Below are 8,639 nucleotides of genomic sequence, written 5' to 3' on the forward strand. Positions count from 1 at the left end.
AAAAAAAAAAAAAAAATGCAATTCAAGGGCTTCTTAGCTGTGAAGTCTTCAATATCTTTCCTGTATCCCTGGCTTTCACACAGTTCGGATCACTCTGAGTTTACTATTTTCAAGGTCTTCAGTGTTCATCATCCTTTGACTGTCTTTCTTTTTTGTTCGTTTGTTTGTTTTGTTTTTTGTTTTTGTGTGTGTGCTGTGATTCAAAACTCCCACATCCTTCATCTGATATAACTCTGAGCCACCAAAATTCTACTTGACAGTCTTCCAGTTATTTCCATTTTCACAGGTGCATATTTTGTTTGTCTGTCTTCTTTTTTTAAAAGACAGGTCTTCTCTGTGTAGTCCTGGCTGTTCTGGAACTCGCTCTGTAGATCAAACTGGACGATAGCTAACAGAGATCTACCGGCCTCTGCTTCCAGAGGGCTGGGATTAAAAGCGTGTGTTACCACTGCCCAGTAACTCCTTTTCTTTACTGATCACCAAAGACCTAGGCATGCACTAGAAGGTACAGGGATTGGGTTACCACATCTGCTCTTGTTGATGACATTTGCTGACAACTTTCTGCACATCTGGCCCCATGCTACAATTTCTAAAATATTCACTAGCATTATCCTCTTTTTACAGAGGAGCAGTATCAGAATATTGAAACAACTTGCCCAACATTACACAGCCAAGAAGGCCAGGCCTGGATTCTAAGCTCCGTTTGACTTCCTATCCAGTACTCAAGTACTCTGCATCTACTGTGTAACTCAGGTACAATGACTGCATTCTATCTTTGTTTGCAGATGAAGAGAAACACAGACAGGTTAAATCATTTGTTCAGGACAATACAACATGGCCCCACTCTTTAAGACATGGGGGATTTTGATGGACTACAGAAGAAAAATCCCAGGACTTACCATGATCAGGACAGAGTCTTCTCACTGCTTGGCAGGTGAGGCTTCCCCATGATGAGGAGCTTCTGGCCTGAATTGATTTTCCTCCAATCGATGGAGCCTCCAATTGATCTTCACTCCATGAAAAGTGAGAGCAAATTGATGGCTTGTGCCCCTTTGACAGCCCTGGAGCTAGAGCTTAGCATACTGTGGATGGGAATGCCATCCTGAATTGCCCAACGCACTCTGCATCAGTGACATTATCTAGATATGACTACTGCATGTTCTCTTTGATTTCAGGTAAAGTAATGAATACACAGACAAGTTAAGTACCTTAGTCAGGACAATATAATCTAAGCTGAGCCTTGAACCAGAGGAGACTGACTCTCGTAGTTCTACATGCCCCGCATCCCACCACGAACATTCTGCTTTAGTCCAGGAAGTTAGCATCATTTTTGGTGACCCTGGAGATAGTAAAGGGCACCCTGAGAGGGATCCCTGGACTCCCATTCCATAGGGACACATGCTCATTAGTTCTGCCAGAACTCTGGGGCCTCTGCCCACAGACAGTTAATTAGCCACTATTGATAATGATGGTTATGAGTGAATTGGAGGATTTAGAAGAAATCTGTTAGCAGGTTTATCCCCTGGGATTAAACAAAGAGGTTACCATCCATTCCTCTCTGTCAGTGGGCAGTATCATGGTATTGCTTTATCCCTGTGACTCTTTTAGTTATCCTATCCTTTTCTCTCATCTCATTTCAACCCACTTCACACTTAAGTATCATGCTTGCTTGCTTTCCTTCCTTCCTTCCTTCCTTCCTTCCTTCCTTCCTTCCTTCCTTCCTTCTTTCTTTCTTTCTTTCTTTCTTTTTTTCTTTCTTTCTTTCTTTCTTTCTTTCTTTTTTCTCTTGGTAAAGTTCAGCAGAAAAGGCTGGGGAAGAAACTCATTTTGCAAAATGCTTGCAGGACAAGCATGAGAATGCATGTTTTGTACCATAGGGGAGGGGAAAAGAGGCAAATCAGGAAGGATTGCTGGCCAACCAGCCTGTCTGATCAAAACACCATGCCAATGAGAAGAACTGTCTCAAAACAAAACAAAACAAAACAAACAAATAAACAAAAAACAAACCAACAACAAGAATAACAACAACCAGGGTAGTTGGGTACCTGAAGGGTGATACAAGATGTTATTATCTGACCTCCACATACACACACACAATATAATTCCACATGTGCACACATACACACACACAAACACAAACACACATACACATACACACACACATACACACATACAGACAAATGCATAAACATGAATGAACACATACACATAAATATTGAGGCATAGTTTATGTATAATAAAAAATTCAGATTTTAAATGTGTACAGTAACATTCCCACCACTCTACAAACTTCCCTTCGTTTAAATTTTTAAAAAAATAATTTTTCATTTAATGTATGTAAGTGTATACCCCATATATGCAGGTGCCCTTGGAGGCCAGAGAAGGGTGTTAGATTATATCCTCTTTACATTCAGAGAACTGGGTGATTAGTTTTAAGTAAGTTTTAAAATTTGTCTTAGGGTTCACAGATGTCCTCAGATACATGATGTTACTGGGCCATGGGTGAGATTCTGCTTCTGTGGTGATCTTCTCTTAACAAAGACTTTATCAAAGCACCTTCTTATCACCCTGAGATTTTGCAATCTTTTCCCCTTCTTCCTAGGCTCATTGGTGGAGAAGATATTTGAAAATAAAATAAAATACGGTGTGAGCACAGTCCAGTGATAGAGTGTTTACCCAGCATGAATCAAGACCTGAGTTTGATCCCAGGTACCACACAAAGTACAATATGTGTTTCTTAAGAATAGGGGAAGCCGGGTGGTGGTGGTTCATGCCTTTAATCCCAGCACTTGGAGGCAGAGGCAGGCGGATTTCTGAGTTCGAGGCCAGCCTGGTCTACAGAGTGAGTTCCAGGACAGCCAAGGCTATATAGAGAAGCCCTGTTTCGAAAATCAAAAAACAAAACAAAACAAACAAACAAAGAAAACCCCCAAAACCAAAAAAAAAAACCCAAAGAATAGGGGATACATTTTGAGAAATGCATTATTATGTGATTAAATCATGTCTGAAGAAAATATAGTGTAGTTATACAAACTAAATACGCACAGTATTCTTAAAAGCTATAATAAAGACTCTCAGAGTGTATTTGGTGCATTGGTGACCAACAGAACATCATATTGTACATGATTGTGGCAACTCTCCCACAACCCCAATAATTTTTGTTGTAGTCCAAGAAAAACATTTCTTGTGATAGCACAGAAATAGCTGTATAAAGTACATTGCTGTGTTGAAAGTTGCTGGCTCTTTATTTTATTTTTAAAATGTGATTCTTACAAGGTAGCCCTGAGTGGCTTGGAAATTGATGTGTAGGTTAGTTTGGCCTTGAACCTGCAGAATATTCCTGGCTCTGCCTTTAGGTGCTAGAGTTATAGGTATGCATCACCACACAGATTTTGGCTTTAAGAATCTTTTGTGTACGTTTATATGATATGATGAGTTTGGCTAAACCTCAATCGCTCCTTCCATTTGGCTGTATGTACCTGAAGGATTTGTAAAAGAAAGAGGAGGGTGGAGAGATGGCTCAGCTGTTAAGAGCACTGACTGCTCTTCCAGAGGTCCTCAGTTCAATTCTCAGCAACCACACAGTGACTTACAAACATCTGTAATGGGATCTGATGCCCTCTTCTGGTGTGTCTGAAAACAGCTACAGTGTACTCATATATATATATATATATATATATATATATATATATATATATATACACACACACACACATATACATGTGTATATATGTATAATAAATAATTGGAGAGAGAGAGAGAGAGAGAGAGAGAGAGAGAAAGTGAAAGGGGATCAGTGTGAGGATAGACTGGATCTCTTTGCTATGACTGCAAGTGCTACAAGTCTGAAGAGAAAGGCTTCCCCAACACAAATTTGTGGAGGGTTGCTATCTTCACTCCTGGGTGGCTTCTTCAGCCAGCTGCCTGGGTTCCTATCCCAGCCCCCATGCTTCTAGCAATATTTCCCAGAACAGTTTTTCCTCTGTGGCCTTCATTTCTTCATCTTAAATGGCACCAGTAATAGTGCCCTGCCTCTGGAAACGTAAAACCCTCATAAGCATTTCTCTCACCTAAATTCCCTTGCCTTCTCTCCTCTTCCTCTTCTTCCAATTCTTCCTCTCGATTTCTCTCTCCCATTTCTCTTCATCTTTCCCTCTATTCATCTGTCTTCCTCCTACTCATCCAACTGTCTATCCATAGAACTTAAGTAAAGCATGTACAGGCTGAAAGAATCCCAAATCCCCAACAGTAGGCAGGGCATGTAAGTCTCTCATTCTCATACACATATTGTACTTTGTGTGGTACCTGGGATCAAACTCAGGTCTTGATTCATGTTGGGCAAACACTCTATCACTTAGGCAAGTGAGGGGCAATATCTTGCCTTTGAGGTGTTGCATTTATCATACATATATGCATGCATAATACATACATATTTGTGTATGTATATGCATAATATATACATACTTTCTTCTTTTATAAAGTAAGAACATTTTTTACTGGGGGGGGGATTTAGTGCAAAAAAACCCAATTCTGAGGGTTCTGATAAATGAACCTTATCCACCTCCTAATACGCCACTCAAAGAAGTAAGCAAGGGTGAAGGGCAGAAAAAGATCTACTCACTGTGGCTACAACTGGGAAGAACAAATGATGATCTTTAAGAGGCTGACAGAAATTTTGAGATTTTATAAAATAGAGAAACAAAGCAGGAGCTGGGATACAGTGGCAGAGAAGGTGAGGTTGGTCAGGCCAGTGATCTGATGTTTACAGTCCCAGCCCTGATTCTGCTGGGGGCCCAGGAGAAGTTGTTTAATTCTCTCACGTGGTGATAACTGTTGCTTAGGGTGCTGTCTCAGCATTAGGTGTTGCCCTCATTCAGAGCATGATCTCATCCTGGGGTTGTTTGTAAGGCTGGCTGCAGCATGAAAGTAGTTTCAGTTTCTTGCTATAAAGATGTTTATCAGCCAGTCCTGCCCTTCCTGGAATCCAAGTTCTTACAGGAAAGAGTGAAGCTAAACCCGTGGCTGATTCCCTTCTCCATGTTGAATGTGATAGAGACACTTTAAACCTGATTTTTCAGTAATTCCTCTCTATATTTATTAACTTAGCTCTCTTGGTGAGTGGTCTGCCTTCATTTTTACTACAAATAATATCACACAAATATTTCTCACCGTATGCATTATGAATATTAGTATAGAACTACTAGGTTACATACATTAAAACATTCAAATTTATTTTCATCACAAACTTTGATACCAAAAAGAATACACACAACAAATGTACAAACTTTAAAGCATAGTAATATCATAGTGGAGGCACATGCTTTTCAATTTCTTTAAAAAGAATTACTGTCTTTTGATATTTGTTTTTACTATTTCTTTTTTTTTGAGATTCTAATATAAATGATATCATTTCTCCATCCCCTTTCTCTCTCTCCAAGCCCTCCCATATACCTCTTCTTGCTCTCTTTCAGATTCATGCCCTCTTTTTTATTAATTGTTATTAGTTGCACATATGTCTATACATCTATATTCCTAAATGTAGGGTTCTCAGTCTCTACAATGGTGCTTGCATGTAAGTTTGTGGAATTGGCCATTTGGCATTCAGTAGCTAATTGGTGTGCCCTTCCCTGGGGAAGGCTGTTTCTTCCACTCTCAGAAGAGCTTGTAGATCTTTGTGTGAGGCTGAGGCTTCGTCTTCTCTCTGTCTACCTTGACATGTTTATTATCGTCCTTGTTCAGCTCATGTTATGCCGTCATGTTGACGAAATTTTACATGTAAAGCTTCTTACATCACTACGAGACACAGTCTCACAGCCAACTCCCTGGTCCTCTGGCTCTTCCAATCTTCCAAGACCCTTCTTCTGCAATATTCTCTCACCTTAGGTGTAGGAGTCGTTTTGTAGATGCCTCTATTGGGACTGGACTCCACAACTCTGCCTGTTGATTGATTTTAGTTTTCTGTGATTGTCTTACCTGTTGCACTGAGAAGTTTCCTTGATAAAGGATGAGGTCTTCAATTATCTGTGGGTATAAGACAAATATTTAGAATGAACCAGGCAATGGAGGCACATGCCTTTAATCCCAGCACTTAGGAGGCAGAAACAGGCAGATTTCTGAGTTCGAGGCCAGCCTGGTCTACAGAATGAGTTCCAGGACAGCCAGGGCTATACAGAGAAACCCTATCTCAAAAAAACAAAAAACCAAAAAAACAAAAAAAAAAAAAAAAAAAAAAAAAAAAAAAAAAAAAAAAAACAAAAAACAAAAAACAAAACAAAAAACAAAAACCTAAACAAAAAACCAAAACCCCACAATATGTGTGTATGTGTGTGTGTGTGTGCATACACACACACACACACACATACACACACACACACACACACACACACAGTGTAGTTAAGGATTATTATGTATGTATAAATGGTCTGTGTAATAAGAAAAGAATTATTTGCAAGAATAGGGCTGGGGATGTAGCTCAGTGGTAGATTATTTACAAGAATATATGTTAAGTGGAGAAAAAATAGCACAAAAGCTAAAATGTTACAACAGAATTCCTGAAGAGAATCCAATCCAATTCTCTCTGTATAGCCTTTTCTTTTTTTTCCCCTCTTTTTCCCATGGAGGAAATCAGACGTAAAGACTGCGTGCTAATCAAGATCTCTATCACTGAGTTGCACACAATCCTGTGTATCTTCTAGCTCGTACCCATATGTCTAAGAGGCAAAGAGAGTCAACAACATGTGCCAAGGCAGTGGATAATTTTACTTTTTTATGTTTTGTATATTTACATAGCTACATGGTCCAAGATGTTATATTATTTAATTAGCCTGTGATAACTTCATTTTGGAATATTTGTTTTAAAAATAATATTACCTATAATAGAATTAAGTACACATCTCTTGAGGAATAAACTACTTTTAAAAACATTAAATTTGGCTAATAGTAGTAGCTTAACTCTGAATGGAAGACAGGAAAATGTCAGTGTGACTCTGAGGGTCATATTTCCTCTTAAATACTTTCAAGTAACACATAGCACTTAGATTCAGCTTTATTTCTGTTAGGTGAACATATTCTGAATTTCAGAATATTTCCTCCTTTTCTCTGTTCTTGGGATAGTTTGCTTGGTTTTGAGATCTATAAATACTTCGTCATGCAATTCTTCTTGGTGTTGCTTTTTTTTTCATTGCAATAACATGAGGTTTACTTAGTGTTGTTCTTAATCTGTGAAATCAAATGAAGAGAAGAAAGTGGTAGAAAGGAAGAGGGACAGGAGGAAGAGAAGGGATCAGAGTCCAGATCTATTGTTTATATTACTTGAAAACACTCCATTTCTGAGAATCTAAGTCCTCTCTGGTGGGGAAACCACTGAGGTAGGTTTTCCCAGGAATGTCTCAGACTTGCCCTCAAAATCACACCATACTGGAAACCCCCAACCACCGTGGGTGTTTTCTCTGCTCTTTCCTTTCTTTGGAGGCAACAACAACATGATTAAAAGCTAAGGACCAGAGTAGCAAAGATGTACAGTGGGATCTTGTTGACTAGCTAGTACTCCCATGACTGTATTGGGTTGGTCTTGTTTATTCCTAAAGATACCAGTACTTCACCAGGATATGAAAACAGCAAGTGAGACTGGGTTTAATAATCTTATGCTATTTCAGAAATATTAATTCTCACTAAACGTTACTTTTTTGTTGTTCATTCAATTATTTGTTTATTTGTTCTCTCTGTGCCAGGTAACAAGCTGGGCAATGCCAGAGATACAAGTGAACTAGAACACACTCATGGTCTTCAAGGGCTTATTGAGGTGATAGACAAGGAGATGATTCTATTGCTAGAAAATGGGCTTCAAAAGACGTTAGGAGAAAAATGGGAGGATAACCTAGAACTAGAGAGGAGAAGGGGCTCCTGAAGCAAGGAGGCCTTTGCGGTGTCCTTTCAGACTCCTGGTGTTTAGAGTAGTGTTGGAGGGAGCAGCGTGCTGACTGGCTGAGGAGGCAGAGTTCCATGTGCTCAGGAAAATGGAGGAATCGTAGTGATGAAGCTGGACCTGCTGGACTTGCAGTGACACAGCTCTGTAGTATCAGCTGACAAAATCATTTCCTAATAAAAGTCATATCTGGGAGTGGGAACCTAGCAATGTGCTCTCCTGGCAGCTCTGGTACTTGCTGCCTGTGACTCCAAATGGGGGCACAGACAGTCACGGACAAGGAAGGACAAATAATAGAAATGGTGTGTAGCTTTAAGCAACATTTTAACATGTGCTCTCCCTCTGGCAGGAACAAAAATACTCAAAGAGATATTTACCCCTCCTTTTAGCTACAAGACTATTGAAACGGTGGGCCTTCCTAGCACCCAAATTTGGATTTCCCCAGGAATCTCATGCTAGGAAAAGGGAAAGACTGAATCCTGGTGCCAGCCAGGTTGGGGAGAGAAGAACCTGTCTTCTGGAAAGAGATTGCACACAGTTCTGACAACCTGCCAGGCTACCATGTAGGGCAGACTACAGCCCAGGTAATAATGATGGAAAGTACCACACCTTGGCTGAGACTCTTGTCATGAGTTCACCTAGCTTGTTATAGGCAGAGACCTGAAGATAAACTTGAGGGACCTCCTTGGAGACTCTCCTCTCCTCTCCTCTCCTC

Source organism: Mastomys coucha, unplaced genomic scaffold (assembly GCF_008632895.1).
Source record: "Mastomys coucha isolate ucsf_1 unplaced genomic scaffold, UCSF_Mcou_1 pScaffold3, whole genome shotgun sequence".
Classification (NCBI taxonomy): domain Eukaryota; kingdom Metazoa; phylum Chordata; class Mammalia; order Rodentia; family Muridae; genus Mastomys; species Mastomys coucha.